At 37.0% G+C, this 16,339-nt stretch overlaps 1 pseudogene; it reads right to left on the bottom strand.

Moving 5' to 3' along the window:
* The window catches only part of LOC101447880 (signal-regulatory protein beta-1-like), a 118,299-nt pseudogene that overhangs the window by 80,335 nt on the left and 21,625 nt on the right, over window positions 1–16,339 (bottom strand).

The raw sequence follows: 16,339 nt of genomic DNA, 5'->3' as shown, positions 1-16,339 counted from the left end.
GCATCTTGCAGACTAGAACAGAGGGAAATTGTGTTGAGCCACTTGTGCAAGGAAAGGTTAACTCACAAATATAATGTCCCATACAGGCAAAAAGTGCTAAATAAGGCCCTTGTTAGTGAAATCATGCTTGTGAGAAAACTCCCTGTTAAAGTATTTACTAAGATAAGGAAAATATTCTGGCAGCAACTATGTAAACCCCTTGCTGCCTAAATGATAATGTGGCTATGAGCTAGTGGGGGGCTAACAGAATTAAACCTCTGGAAGAGGAGGAAAACATGGCGACATTGGCATTCTGTTTTGTTTCCATGCTGATTCTGACTGGGCCTATTTAACCAAATTAATAAAATTAGTACAAAATTTTTATCAAGGTGTTAAAGGAAATTTTTGGTTTTGAATCAATAGGTTACACCTGAACTTCAAGTTTCAGTGTAGTCTTAAAAAGTAGTAAGCCAAAAAATGCATATTATCTGTCTAAACTGCTAAATAAGAGCTTAACTGCATTTATGCTGCTCAAGTTATCCTAACTGGTTGCTCATTACTAATAAAAGTGTTTTCAAGAACAAGCTTGCATGTTTCAGGCAACATAGGTTCCAGAAGAGATCTTAAAAGCAATAAAATCTAAGATGTGAAATGATGGAGGGCTTGGAAACAGCTACATCAAAAGTGTAAGAATTATGGGTCAAATTATTAAGCTTTGTTTCTGTTGATGTGTTGTAATTGTTTTGGGTTTGTCTTTTCTTTCAATGTCAGTGTATATTTTGATATCTACAGATGGTGATATAAATTAATAAATAAAAATTTCTAAAAGAGCTCTATTCAAATGGCCAAAAATTAAATAAGTGCTTATATTAATACATAATTTTAAATGTTAATAAGATCTCTACAATAATAAAAATTGTAAGTCTTGATTAGTGAAATTACTGTATGTCTCTTCATAAAGAATAGATCTTACCCAAATCGAAATGAATAGTTTATTTTTCATCACAGGATAAAAGGAAAGATTTAAAACTTAAATAAATATTTAAAAAGGTAAAAAGTTTGTGGGAATGCTGACTGAAATTTGATATCTGTTAAAAAAAAAAAAGTAAAAGTATGTTTTGTCATAAAAGAGGGTGGCTAGTTTTCATAAAATCCAAATGGCAATATGCAGGACAAAACTTGAATGCATGTGGCAAATTGTAAAAGGTATTGTGGTAACTTTAAGTAAGGGAATGTGTTCTGTAAAGGTGAAATTCATTAAATAATATAATTATAGTCTATATGGTTATAAATAATTATAAGAAGTTTGTGAAAGTATTGTTTGAATTGAGGTGTTTAAATGGCTAATTCCAGGAAGTCATTATTGAACAAAAACTGAATTGATAATAATAGTGAAAGATTATAACAGAAAAACTTGTTGGCAGCCAACCTCCCCTGCCAACTTGTTTCTAAAAGACTATTTCTAATATTGCATGCTACTAGGTATTTGAAATAAAGAAAAGTTATATTTGCTTATAACCAAACTGAATTATTATTTTAACAAGTTTGTTTAATGTTAACGATAATTGTATGTTGTAAGAGGTTTGATTGGAGACAGTTTCCAAAACCATTTTGATAACTTATGTATGTAGGATGTATAGAGTGTGTTTTATTACTAAAGAAACAGAAAATAATTTTGTCCTAAAACAGAATGATTGGTTATTAAGAAAGAGTGGGTATAGGACAAAACCTGAATGAGTACAGAAAATGCAGGTTTGTGGAAAAGGAATTTTTGTGGTTAAAAGTGAGTAAGATTTGATGCATCTATCTATAAAGTTTTAAAAGCTTTAGTATCAAATATTATGTGTCATAGAAACAACCTCTTATTGTAAATTAAAGTAACACCATTGTAATATGCAGCAGCAGTCCCAAATATTGCTAATTTGTTTCAAGGAATGAATACCCAACTGTGTCACTATCACTTTATTTTAAAACTTGCTAAGCCTTTCTTTAGTATTTCCTTAGGCAAGTCAAGCCAGCCCGGGTTCTTCTACCTAAAGAAAAGTCAACAATGGACTTTTGCAGTGCTTCCCCAAGGCTGTGTGCATAGCCCAACCATCTCTCCCGGCCTGGTGGCAAAGAATCTGGCTGCACAGAAGAAACCTGTGGCAGTGACCCTACTAAGATTCATCAGAGACAATGGTATCTTAAGGGCCTGGAATAGGCTAACAATTGGGACAAGCTGTAAGGTCCCTGCTACTCTATCAAATTCTTGAATGTTGTTTGGTTGGTTAAGACAAAACTATACCCTCTGCTGTAATTGATAAAGTAATGTTTTCTCGTATTAATAGAATTTGTAATATTGTTGGAATATTAAAAATCTTTCATCCCTCACTGAAATGTGTTAAGTAGGAAAGGTCCTTTACGGGAGTAGGAGGACCTCCAGCAGGCTGCCTTAAAAAAAAAGAGAGGGAGAGGGTGGATATTGACTTAGCCTGTGAATTGGATATGGCCAGCACCAATATTGGCTTTAGGTGGAGTTTGTGGCAAAGGCAACATTCTAATTGAGTACCCCTTGGCTTTTAGTCACAGTTGTGGGAAGAGGCAATAAGCAATTGTGTGCAGCATAGGAAGCCCTTCTGAAAGTGAAAGGCTTAACCCAATAGTGTCTGGTTACTCTGAAGACTGCCATCCTGATCCAGGGGAGGATTGCAAATACTAAAAGCAAGACAAAAATGATGGACTGTTGTGAATCACCCTCTATGGGGGAGAGGTCTGTGAAAGAACATCTGGGATACCTGACAGCAGTGACAGGTAACTGTCTGTCATGTCCCTGCCCACTCCTCTAACATCCCTCTCAGGTTTTTTGAGGCAGATGCCTCATGAAGATCGAGAGCCATAGAGTTGAGACCTGAGAAGAAGCAGAGTGGCTCCACTGGAAAGGTGAACGTCATGAGTACCAGACCTTGTGTGCCTAGCCCAGCGGTTCCAGCTGCCTGTTGTTCACTAGTGGTTTGTGGACATCATACATGAGTGTCCTTCATGCTTACTTAAATCACTGTGACATCAGTCCCCTCCTGCTCTTAGGAAGAGCAAGATGTGCTTTCACTGCTACAGACACTACGTGGGGACTCTTATAACAAGCCAGCTATTGTTTTCTGCCTGGAAAATGAGTCCTCACAATGAAGGACTAAGTTTAAATTCAACACTGCGTTTTGGCCCCAGGCCCAGTGAAGATGCTAAGAGCAGGACCAATAAAGGCATTGAAATTATGTGATAAATTTCCAGCTGCCCCACAGCCCAAAATGGGGAGGTAACAATAATTTGTCATTGCCTATGCCCCAAACTATGCAAATTTGGGAAAATGAGGTAATTTTTGATTGAGTACTGTCCAATATAGACTTGCTGGTAGGAAATCTTAAGCCCATGAGAGATAAATCATCTGTTAGTTGGAAGTTTGTATAAATTTGCTATGGAATATGTACAAAATGCTGTTCTCTGATTTGAAATCGTTACTTAAATGATAAGCACGCAACAAGCCCTTTGGGGTATTGTAGTATCAGAGAAGTCGGGTGTATGTGGTATCGGTATCGAAGGCCAGGACATAATAACTCTGAGAAGGAAGTTGATTTATTTCAACTGTCCAGACTTGGCGAACTCCTGTCCTAATAAAAACTGAGCCCCAAATAGAATTTTTGGGTCCCTTTTATACAGAGGAAATAAGAGTGGGGAGACAAATGGTGCTTGTATGCAAAAAGACTTTTTGTTAATTTCTTCAAGTGTTTTATCTGAGTATTGGATAGGTTATTTCCTCCAGGTAAGCTTGAATTAATGCATATCCCCCACATTCCAAGTCAGCTTTTAGCATGAACCCCCCACATTCCAGCTTACATCCTCCCTGAATATCCAAAGCCTATAGAGTTTACACTTCTCAGTTGACTTTCTAGGCATATTTGGATATAAAATAAGTTTGAATTTGTGCACAGGCTATATTAGTATGAGGCAGTAAGAAGCCACCTAATCTGCCTTCCTTGCTTTATAAAAACAAAAAGGGGGATATGTTGTGGGAAATTGGTTTACCTATTTGTTGCTTCCTGTTATTGTAGAAGATGTTGTAAGTTGCTTTCTGTTATTGTAAATGTTACCTTATTGTAGATGTTGCAAGTTGCTTCCTGTAGCAAACAGCTGCTTGTTAGCTTCCAAATAAATACTATGTGGAAACTAGGGTTGAGGCTTTCAGTTTCAAAAGCTGTGAAGTCCCCTGATCCCATCTTTATTTTCTCTCTTGTGTTTTTCTTTTTGTCCTTTTATTTCTTCAGTTCTGCAGACCTATTGTTGAGCTGGTCTCAGCACTGTAGTTAGTATGAGATTTTATAAAATTGTCTCACATGACCATAGGATTGCACAAGTCCAAATTCCATAGGGCAGGCTGCCAGCCAGGGATACAAAGAAAGTCATCATTGAATTCCCCAGGAGATATTGGCTATCTGAAGTAGAGATGGGAATTCTCTCTCTCAATGCTGGAATTACTTCTACTTTTAAGGTCTTCAATTGATTGTGTGAGACAGCACTCATTGCTGACAGCAATCTCTTTAGTTGATTGTAGAGGTAACCAGCCATCTATGTAATCAATTCACTGATGATTAAATTCCATGAAGTGCACTTGTATCACAATAAGCCAAATATTGCTTGGCCAAACAACTGGGCACCACACCTGGATGAATTGACACATTTACCTAGCCATCACAGCACCTTTATAATAACAAGAAAAGGGACACAAAACATCAGACCATGAACAGGTAAACAAAATGTGTTTTATCCATACATTGGAATATTTTTCAACTATTAAAAAGAAAGAAATACTGATTCAACAGAGATCAACCTTGAAAACATTATACTATGTGAAGAAATCAGATACGAAGGACCTATATTGTATGATTCCATTTTATATGAAATGTCTAGAACAGGTGACTGCTGATTATTGGTTTCTAGAATCTTGGAAGTTGGAGAGAGTGGATAATTGCTAATAACTATGTTTTTTGTGTGTGTGTGGGGTTGATGAAAATGTCCTGGAATTGGACAGTGGTAATGGTTACACAATTTTGTAAGTATGCTAGAAACCAATGAGCTAAACACCTTGACAAGGATTTTATGGAATGGTGTGAATATATATATCACTGAAGAAGATCTATAAATATCCAATAAGCACATGAAATGTTGCCCAACACCATTAGTAATTAAAGAAATGCAAATTAAACTACTACCACTTTTAACCTACTAGAATGGCTATAATAAACAATGACAAGTGTAAGAAGGAAATGGAAAAAGTGAACTCTCAGACATTGCTAGTGATGATGTAAATAAGTGCAGACATTTAAAGAAAATTCTTTTAAGAATTTCTCTCTTAAGGTAGGATAAACAATCCTTTATTGTGCCATGACTGGTTTAGTCTCCAGAGCTAGAGGGATCCCCACCTTTTCTGGTACCCAGAACAACCTCAGTCAGATTGGGTTCCTTGGGAAACAGGCTGTGAGATGAATATTAGCAAGCAGGTTGCTTTTCAGGAAGAAATAATCAGAATCAACACCTATAGCATAGAGGGGAAGCTAGCAGGACTGGGGAGAGAAAGAAGTTGAGCTGCAAGTGTTACAGACCAGCGATATTGACCAGACACAGACTTTGAATAAAGTTCCAATTGAGAGCTTTATTAGCCATGCAGCAACTGCCTCAGCAGCCCCGAGTCTAAGGGAAGGGGTGGTTTTATAGCTTTTTAGGAAGGGGGGCATTTACTAGTACGCGAGCAAGCAAGCAGGCACAGAAGTGGAACACTGTGGTTAGCTGAAGATAGCGTATCTATTTTTTTCTTTTTAAAAGCCCTTTCTTGTGAGCAGCCCCGTGGTATTTATTGGCACTTTCTTGTGAGCAGGCCCATGTTATTTATTGGCACTCGTCTTGGAGGCTGCCCTGAGTTATTTATTTATCTGAAGGCACTTGCAATTTTTATTTTTTAATATAGTTCTATTCCTATTTTCCCAATGTGGCCTTACCCTTACATTTCTCTCTTTCCTTTATGATAATTCAAATCTTTGAATTTCTTCATGGGTAGGTACTAACTGGTAGGGGGCATTTAAAACTATAAGTTTAACAGTTTGGAATTTTTTTGGTACTAATTTTATAAATTACTGATTATATATGTGCTGCACATAAGCAGTACAAGGAGGATAAACAGGGGCCCTGCTAAAGCAATGATGAGGGTTGTGAGCCAAGGCGACCAGTTAAAAAGTCTGTGATACTAGTTGGCGGACATTTTCCAGGCTTTGTTATGCTCTTCTAATCATCTGTGAACTAAGGCTAGGCTTTCTTTAATAACTCCCAAAGGGTTAGTATAAAAACAGCAGGTTTCGCCTAGGGCTACACACAGGCTTTCCTGCTGGAGGAACAGTAAATTTAATCTTCGCCTATTGTGGAGAACTACTTCAGCGAGGGAGTTTAAGGCCTGTTCCAGATGGCTTATTTGATATTCTAGGTTTTTAATGTCTTGGGTAACTAAGGAGGACAGGGCATTTAAGTCTTTGTTTCTTTTCACTAGGGCTGCTGATTCTATCATGGCAGAACTCGCTACTTTATAACTTACTAGCAGCGGAACAAGAAAGGGCGCCCTCTTATATATTCGGTGACCTGGTTCTGGTATTTTAGCAGATCAAAGAGCTCCCTGCCCCTAGGCCCCAAATAGTAGTAAACCTGGGGGATTATATTTATTAGGACACAGAGATCGTTGGAGTCGGGGAGAATACAAGGGGTTAGACTCTGAGATGCAGGCAAACCAAGCTCCCGGAGGGGCAACCAACACCCAGGATTTGTCCAAATTTGTCCAGTTTATAGTTCCACAGTGTTTGCAGGAGTTAGCAGAAGTTTAGAAGTTTTTATTCTGGACAGCAGAATTCCAGGGCGGAGGCTCTCCTGCAGTTATCCTGGGGCCACTGGCGTGTACGTGGATCTCCAGTCAAGCTCCAGATCCATCTATTAATTTTGTTTTACCTTTAAAGAGTTTACACCTTTAATCTTAAAGGGGTGCTGAAGGGAGATGATCTTTTTTCTGTAACTGCTTCCTGCTGGCCATGGGCAGTGTTTATTGCTTAATAAGGTGTAAAACTTTTATTTCAACTGGAGGAAGTTGGATCTGGCATTCTGTACGAAGCTGGATGAAGTTTTTATATGGTTAATAAGATGTTCATTCTGAAAGAAACAAACTTAATTAAAATTTTGAAATACCCATTTTTAAAAGAAAACATTGGATTACAGAGGTAGACAAGGTTAGGTGTTTATAAAGATGGCACCCCTTTTTCAAAGCTGGTGGGAACAGTGTATATATATATATCATTTTTGCTGCACAGTAGAGTACAGTAAAAAGTAAGTTGGCTGAGCCTGGCTAAGACCACGGCCTTATTTTATAGACATGTTTATTAATTATTTAGAAAATAAAATTACCAGGAATTTAACATGTTTAATATACTTTTGTACCTGATCCAGAATAGAAAAGATAACGTTATAATTATTAGGCATACATTTAGTACAGGATAAAAGTACAGCACTTTAATATTAATTAATGTATCACTTAATGCATAAGGATTTTGAGTTGCAATTAATAGTTTTAAGTTTCAGATTTGTAATACTTTACATGTTATCTCTCCATGGGAGCAGGCCATAATGCCAATTGTGTTTAAGTTTTACTTACAGTATCCTGGTATCATGGCTTTACTTAGCATGTTTTTCACACAGTGAGCAAGTTGCAGCATCATTGATTCTAGAGAGAGTTTCCAGTATTCTACTAACCTGGTGCATAGTGCTCTCTGGCCCTATGGAACAGTGCCAGTCTGGAGGCGATATCCATTGTACACTTGGCTGTACTGAGTCATCATTGGCTGCTGCAGGAGCTTGAACCTGCAACACAGTTTCCATCGACTTCAGGAGCAGAACCAGAGGCTGATAGAGCAAATATTTCTAATTGAGGGGTCAGTGACCAGCTTAGCCAATAACTCATATGGAGAGGCAACATGTAATGTATTCAAGGCCTGGTTTGAATGCACAAGAGAGTTTGACAATGTTAAAGTTTATTCCTTGTTTTTATATATATTTTAAATAATTTAATGCCACAAATCATATATCAAATGACTGTTTACTGATACAGTTTTACCATGAAGATAATAGTAGGTATTTTACTTTAGTAATAGAGGGAAAAACTATTTTTCATTATTAAAATGAAAACAGAAGATTCTCAATAGAATCAAGATAACTTTTTATTACCATTTATTTAAATATGCACCTTGTGGTGGCCTTCAGACAGGTTTTATTACCACGAAGTTATTTTTTGCAACTAATATTAATTCAAGTTTTTAGTTAACAATGACTTTTAGAACTAGAACTATTTAAACATTTTCAGCCCAGAAGATGCTCTACAAACTTTTTATAATTGACTATAACCACACTGACCAGTTATTTTACGTTTTGATAAACTTATTAAATTATAATTACTAACCAAAGAAATTTACTTTATTTATTTAAGAGAGTACATCCACAATCTTTTTTCTTTAGCTTAATTTTATCAATATAAACTTATAATTTTTATTATTCAAAAGACCCGGTACATACAACGCCAATATATTTAACGGACACTTTGTAAACTGAGGGAGATTACACCTAAGCTAAACAAAATTGAAACTACTATAGTTTATGCAAGGAATGTTCTTTTTTTCTTTACAGGAAGCTAAAATTTCTTTTTCTTTTTTTGTTTAAGTTGTGAAAATGAATAAGTTTCAAAAGCATACAGACTACCAGGTTTTAAAACACATTATACAATTGCTTAATTTGTTTAATCATAACCCTGGAAAGATTTTTCCATAGTTTTTATGGACTTTTTTACTTGTTGGAAACTGAGGCATGGTGGTCTCACAAAGAGAGACATGCTGTTTTCACAGCTATGCTTTTAACATAGGAATGCAGCAATAAGTCTTTCAAGTTAACAGGATAGAGCTGTCCAGGGCAGAGAGAAATACGAGTAAACACACTTTATAGTTTGAAAGGAATACTGAATTTTTGTACTTTGAGATAAGATTTTAATTTACGAGTCTTGTTAATGCGTAGTTACACTGCTTGTTGTCTCGATAGTTTGAATATATATAATGCCACATACAGAAAATAAAGTTGTCTGAGGAGTCATTACTTGCAGACCTCCTGATCGCAGCTCGTTCATTCTTTTTGTTTGTTTGCTTGTTTCCTCCCCCCTTTTTCTCTTTCTTGCATTCCTGATACCCTTCAGGTCCAAATCTCCAACATTTACTTACTGAAATTTGTTAACAGAACTATTAATTACTCTTATTTTATGGTTGTTAAAAGGTTTAAACAGGGAAATTATAGGGCAAACTGATTTTTAATTCTTCAGCCTAGTAGATAGGTTTAATATGCTACACCTAGTCCTGCCCTTAAAACTCTTACAGAGAGGAGGCTTTTTTCAATAGTTCTTATAATTAGATTTTTATAAGACTTTTTTTATCCTGCTTAGTTTAATTTGGGCTCTAAGAATATTTTTCACATATGTAACAGCATATTTAATTTTTAACAATTTGAACAGAGCTCTTTTAAGAATTCTCACTTGTTAATTTGATACTATCATCCTGATGTATGAAGACATACACCGAGCAAACGGGCAGACACAAATAGAGTTAGACACAGAAACACAACTCATTGATGTTACTTATAATTTGCATTATTTTATATACTGTTTAGCTTAATTTGGGTTCCAGAAATATTTATTACTTATATAACTGCCTATTTAACCTCAACAATTTGAGCAAATAGGCAGACATGAATAGTTTGACACAAAAACATAACTTTAGTTACTTAAAACTTCCATTTTTTTAAATGAAATAAGTGTGACTGCAAAACATTTTGAAGATTCCTGAAACTTTTTAAATTTGCACTATGACTGTGCAGTTTTGCACAAGAATTTTGTTTTTTACTAATGGCTTGAAATTAAAATGCTCCCAATGCTTTAGCACCATTTTTTTTTTTGTTTCAGAACTTTATATTTTACTTTGAATTTAGCAGAATTTTGGATAAGCAACAAGATTAATTTTATGTATATTTACTTAGGCTATTCGAAGCCTCAGGGAGACAGACTGGTTTCTCTCATGAATTGCCACTCTTAGGAACACTGATAGTTAAGGCAGTAGATTTTTTTTTCTTTTTTTTCCCCAGTCCTTGGAGATAATAAGACTCCAGTGATTGTTTAAACCCAAGGGGTAAGAATTCCACCAGGCAGCAATTTAGTTTACACTTGGATTCATGACAGAAAGCAGGGTTACTAATACCAGGACAGGAGACAGGGATGTTCCAGCTTTTTTTCTGAACTGTAGGGGCAGAAGCTATCATGAAATAACCATAGGCAAAGACAAGGGGTGAGGTCAGGCTTGAAGCAACCATAAATGAAGGAAAGGTTAGTTTAGAATTTATACTTACAATAATAGTTTCAGGCTAAATTTACTCAGTTACTTTGTTATTATTTTTCCCCTGTTTTATAATATAAATGCATTTATAAATGACTTTAACTCTTAGTTACAGTTTTTATTAATTTTTTAAACCTGTTAATTTTATAACACTTTTAAACACCTTTCATTCGACTTATAACATATTAAATGAACTTAACTATTACTTTAATTTTTCTTTTAAGATAAAGGAACAAATCTCTTGCAGTTAGTTTGAAATAAAAAGCTACTCTTCAGGATTTGATTTCTAGAACATTATGTTCTTTTAAAAGAGATAAGACCCTTTCTTCTTTAAACACTGAGGAAATGATGAAGTTAACGCACAAGAAGCTATTTTGATAAAACAGACTTTTTTTTGTGTGTATTGATTGTTCAGGAAACTTTTACTAAAAGAGACTAATGACTTGAGAGACTTTGAGAAAGAACAACATTTTTAACTTCACATCGGTATACTACTTGATACTAAACCTTTTAAAACTTTATAGACAGACTCATCAAATCTTACTCAATTTTAATCATAAGAAATTCTCTTCCACAAACCTTCTACACTTTCAGTATTCATTCAGGTTTTGTCCCACACTCTACTCTTTCCCAATAATCAACCATTTTATCTTAGGACAAAATCATCTCTTGTTTCCTTAACAATAAAAACACATTCCATATATCCCACATACTAAGTTACCAGGCAAACTTCTTAGAACATATAATTGCCATCAACATTAAACAAGCTTGTTAAAATAATGAACTTTTCTTCACTTTAAATACTTAGTAGCATGTAATACCAGAAACAGTCTTTTAGAAGTAAGTTGGCAGGGGAGGCTGGCTACCAACAAGTTTTCCTGTTATAAAATTACCTTTTATTAATAGCATTATCAATTCGTTTTGTTTAATAAAGACTTGTTGGAATTAGCCATTTAAATACCTTAATTTAAACAATGCTTCATTAAACTTTTTATACTTATTTATAATTTTAAGACAAATTTTACCTTCACAGAACACATTCCCTTACTTAAAGTTACCACAATACCTTCTACAACTTACCACATGCATTTGAGTTCCAAGAGTTTATGAAAATTAGCCATTTTATTTTAGGACAAAACACACTTTTTAGGAAAAACTTATTAAATTTCAGTCAGCATTCCCACAAACTTTTTTTTTTTATTGACTTTGTAATAATATTACATTAAAAATATATATGTGAGGTCCCATTCAACCCCACCCCCCCACCCCCCTCTGCCCCCCCAACAACACTCGTTCCCATCATCATGACACATCCATTGGATTTGGTAAGTACATCTTTGGGCACCTCTGCACCTCATAGACAATGGTTCACATCATGGCCCATACTCTCCTCCATTCCATCCAGTGGGCCCTGTGAGGATTTACAATGTCTGGTGATTACCTCTGAAGCACCATCCAGGGCAGCTCCATGTCCCAAAGACGCCTCCACCTCTCATCTCTTCCTGCCTTTCCCCATACCCATCGTCCACCATGTCCACTTTTCCCAATCCAATGCCACCTCTTCTATGTGGACATTGGATTGGTTGTGTCCATTGCACCTCTATGTCAAGAGGAGGCTCAGATTCCACATGGATGCTGGATGCAATCCTCCCATTTTCAGTTGTAGGCACTCTAGGCTCCATGGTGTGGTGGTTGTCCTTCTTCAACTCCATCTTAGCTGAGTGTGGTAAGTCCAATAGATCAGATTGTAGGTGCTGGAGTCTGTTGAGGCTCAGGACCTGGCTATCACATTGTCAGTCCAGAGATTCAAATCCCCTAAATATATCTTAAACCCCAACATTAACTGCACCTCCAGCACATTAGCATGAAAGTCTTATGAAGGGAGATCCCATCTGAGTCCAGATTCATCACACATAAACACCATTTCCAAAGAGGGGCCATCTGACCTGGTAGTTAACCCCATCGGCCATGACCATAACTCCCATGGGTCTCTTTAGCCCTCAAAGGAACCAATATCTGGGGGTTGTATCTCCTTTATCTGTCTCTCTGACTCTGCTCAGTTGTGCATGAGGGCAATCCTTCTGCCAGCCTCCAGACTCTTTTTTAGAAACTTGTAGCCATATAAACTCATTTCTCCTTTCCATTTCCCCCTTACTTTAGGTCAAACAGCATTTTAAAGTCATGGTATTTTATGTAGACGTGGATATTCTGCTGATCCGCATTGAACCTTCCATATAAGGTCATTTTCCAGTTGCATCATCAGTTGGTAGTTGATAGTGGTCCCTCGTTGCCAGGGAGGCTCATCCCTGGGTGTCATGTCCCACGCTGGGGGGAAGGCATTGCATTTACATGCTGAGTTTGGCTTCGAGACTGGCCACATTTGAGTAACATGAAGGCTGACAGGAGGAAATTCCCAGGCACAATGTTGCTCTAGGCCTTGTTCTTATTTTAGGTTTATCAGCTCACAAGCATAGTCATTAGCATCAGGGGCTCACTGTTGAACCCTCACTCCCTCCCGGTCCCCGCCACTGTACCTGGGAGACTGTTGCTGCTCCCCTGGGGACCACGACAGAGCACCACTGGCCAGGAACCCAGTACCCCCCCTGCTGTGGTTTTTAATTGTTGCCACTATGAGTATATCCAAACATTACCATGCACCCTGGACATATGTTCCCCACAAACTTTTAACTTTCTTTAATATACATTTAAGTTTTACATCCTTCATTTTATCCTGTGAAGAAAAATATTCATTTCAATCTAGGTGAAAACTATTTTTTTAAAGACTTATAGTAATTTTGTTAATCAAGACTTACAATTTTTATCATTGTAGATATCTTATTAACATTCAAACTTATGTATTAATATAAGCACTTATTTAATATTTGGCCATTTGAAAAAAGCTCTTTTTAAAAAATCTTTATTAATTTATATCACCATCCGGAGGTATCAAAATACACATCGACATTGAACAAACAGAAAAACATAAAACAATTACAACACATTAGCAGAAACATACAATTTACAATTGACTCATAATTTTTCACAAATTACACAGAACAGAAATACAAAAAGACAAACAATTAAGACAGATGAAGAGACAAACCAGACAACCTGAACCACGGTCAAGAGCGACGTCTCGCTCTGACCGGTGGGTGGGATCTATTTGCTGTGTCCAGCAGATCCACTTCCCCACAATCCACAGACTCTGCAGAGGTTTTCCAGAAAACAGACTCTCCTAGGGATGTCCCATTTGCTGATCCTGGGCCCAGGAACTCCTGATGCTCTCCAGATAGAATTTAGGTGGAGACAAGTTCCAGGGCCGGGTGGCATCTGGGGCAGAGGAACATCTCTCCAAGGCCTTCCCCTAGACCACCAGTCCGTCCCCAGAATATACCCGTCTCCCCGAGTCTGAGGAGATCAACTTTGCTGCAGTGGGGGATGTTGCTGATCAACCTTGCTGGGGTCTCCAAATGTTATAGACCAGCAATATTGACCAGACTCAGACTTTGAATAAAGTTCCAATTGAGAGCTTTATTAGCCATGCAGCAGCTGCCTCATTCTATGCAGAGGAGAGAGCAGCCCCGAGTCTAAGGGAAGAGGTTGTTTTATAACTTTTTAGGAAGGGGGGTGTTTACGAGTAAGCGAGCAAGCAAACAGGCACAGAAGCAGAACACTGTGGTTAGCTGAAGATAGTGTATTTATTTTTTTCTTTTTAAAAGCCCTTTCTTGTGAGCAGCCCCATATTATTTATTGGCACTCTTCTTGGGAGCAGCTCTAAGTTATTTATTGGCACTCTTCTTGGGGGCAGCCCTGAGTTATTTATTTATCTGAAGGCACTTGCAATTCCTATTTTTTTTAATGTAGTTCTATTCCTATTTTCCCAATAAGGCCTTACCCTTACACAAGGAAATCCTGATGTAGCCCTCAGCTGACTCCACATGGAGCTCTGGTCCTGCGACATTCCTTCAGAGCTGTCCTGAATTTGGGTGAGAGTATTGGGCTGTTGTATCACCATTGTTTTAGGCTGTTTCCTGGGAGGGGGCATGAACTTGGACAAGGTGACTCTCTTCAGCTGAGGCAATCCCAAAGACGGTGGACAGCCATCTTCTGCAGCTTCCACCACAGTCTCCTTTGGAACATCTTCCATCCTGGGAATCCTTGGGCTCAGGACACACGTTAGCTCATCCATTCTCAAAGAAGCATCACCTTGGGGTGAATGACATGGAGGACACAAAAGCAGCTCCTCTCAGGTCCTTATATCTGAGTACTTGGGTCTGGGTCTAGCAGAGGACAAGAGCGAAGGAGAGAATCTCAGAAGTGTGAAGTGAGATAAAATGTGGGTGTATTAGCAAAGGGGTCTTCCTGCCACACATTTCCTTGCACTATTTCTCGAGGGGTTACAAGAAGTAAGTAATGTTTGTTGGAGCAGATGTACAGATATTGAAACATAGCTATCAAACATGGCTCCATTTTGGTTTACATTATGGTTTATACTATCCCAGGGTCACAGGATGGAGGAAAAAAATATGGATTATTGATATTCTACTATGTAAGTATTGTGACTAGTAATGGAAGAAACTGTAGCATTGATGTGGAAAAAGTAGCTATCATAGTTGCTGAGGGCAGGGAGAGGGAAGAAGACATGTGATGTGGGGGCTTTTTTGGACTTGGAGTTGTCCTAAATGATATTGCAGGGACAAATGCTGGACATTATCTATCTTGCCATAACCCACTGAATGTATGGGGGAGAGTGTAAACTACAATGTAAACTATTATCCATGTGGTGCAGCAGTGCTCCAAAATGTATTCACCAAATCCAATGAATGTGCCACAATGATGAAAGAGGTTGTTGATGTGGGAGAAGTGGGGGAGTGGGGGGTGGGAGGTATGTGGGGATCTCTTGTATTTTTTAATGTAACTTTTTTTGTGATCTAAGTATCTTAAAAAATACAATTTAAAAATGCTAAAAAATAAAGTAGATCCCACTCAGAACAAGATGTTGAATTTTTTAATAGAACAGTTTTAGATACATAGAAAAATTGAGATGATAGTACAGAGAGTTCTCACATATTGTAGTTTCCCCTATTACTAATATCTTACATTAATATGGTATATTTGTTATGGTTAATGAATAAATATTAACACCTTATTATTATGATTTTAAACAGCTTTATTGAGGTATCATTTACATAGCATAAGACTCACATATTTAAAGTGCACAATTCAGTGGTTTTTAAAATTTACTTACAGGGTTGTGTGACTGATACTTTATTATTAACTAAAGACTATAGTTTACTCACATAGCCTTAATTTTTACCTTACATCATTTTCTGTTCCAGGATCCATCTAGGATAGAACATTGTATTTAGTTGTCAGGTTTCCTTATGCTCCTTTTGGCTATGACATTTTCTGAGACTTTCTTCATTATTGATCATCTGGACAATTTTGTAGTAAATTGTAGTTTGCCCCTCTATTGGAATTTGATATTTTTTCTCATGAATCCCTGAGGATATGGGTATTGTGGAGGACAACTACAGAAGTGAAGTTCCTTTTTTATCAAAAGCAGGGTCCACACTATCAACATATCTATGACTGTTGATGTTGATCTTGATTACCTGGCTAATATAGTGTTTGTCACATTTCGTCAATGTAAATTGCTTCCTCACCACCATTTTTTCCACAGTGTACTCTTTGGAAGGAACTTATTATGCACAGCCCATGCTAAGGAAGTAGGCTGTTATGTTCTACCTCTTTATGCACAGAGTAACCACTTAAATTATTTGAAATTCTGCTTGGAAATCTGTCTCTTCTCCTTCAACAATTTCTTACTTCAATCATTTTTATATGAATATGGACTCATGGATACTTATCTTGTACTT

The sequence above is a fragment of the Dasypus novemcinctus genome, chromosome 24, assembly GCF_030445035.2.
Source record: "Dasypus novemcinctus isolate mDasNov1 chromosome 24, mDasNov1.1.hap2, whole genome shotgun sequence".
Classification (NCBI taxonomy): Eukaryota; Metazoa; Chordata; class Mammalia; order Cingulata; family Dasypodidae; genus Dasypus; species Dasypus novemcinctus.
This window is presented reverse-complemented; position numbering and strand designations above follow the sequence as displayed.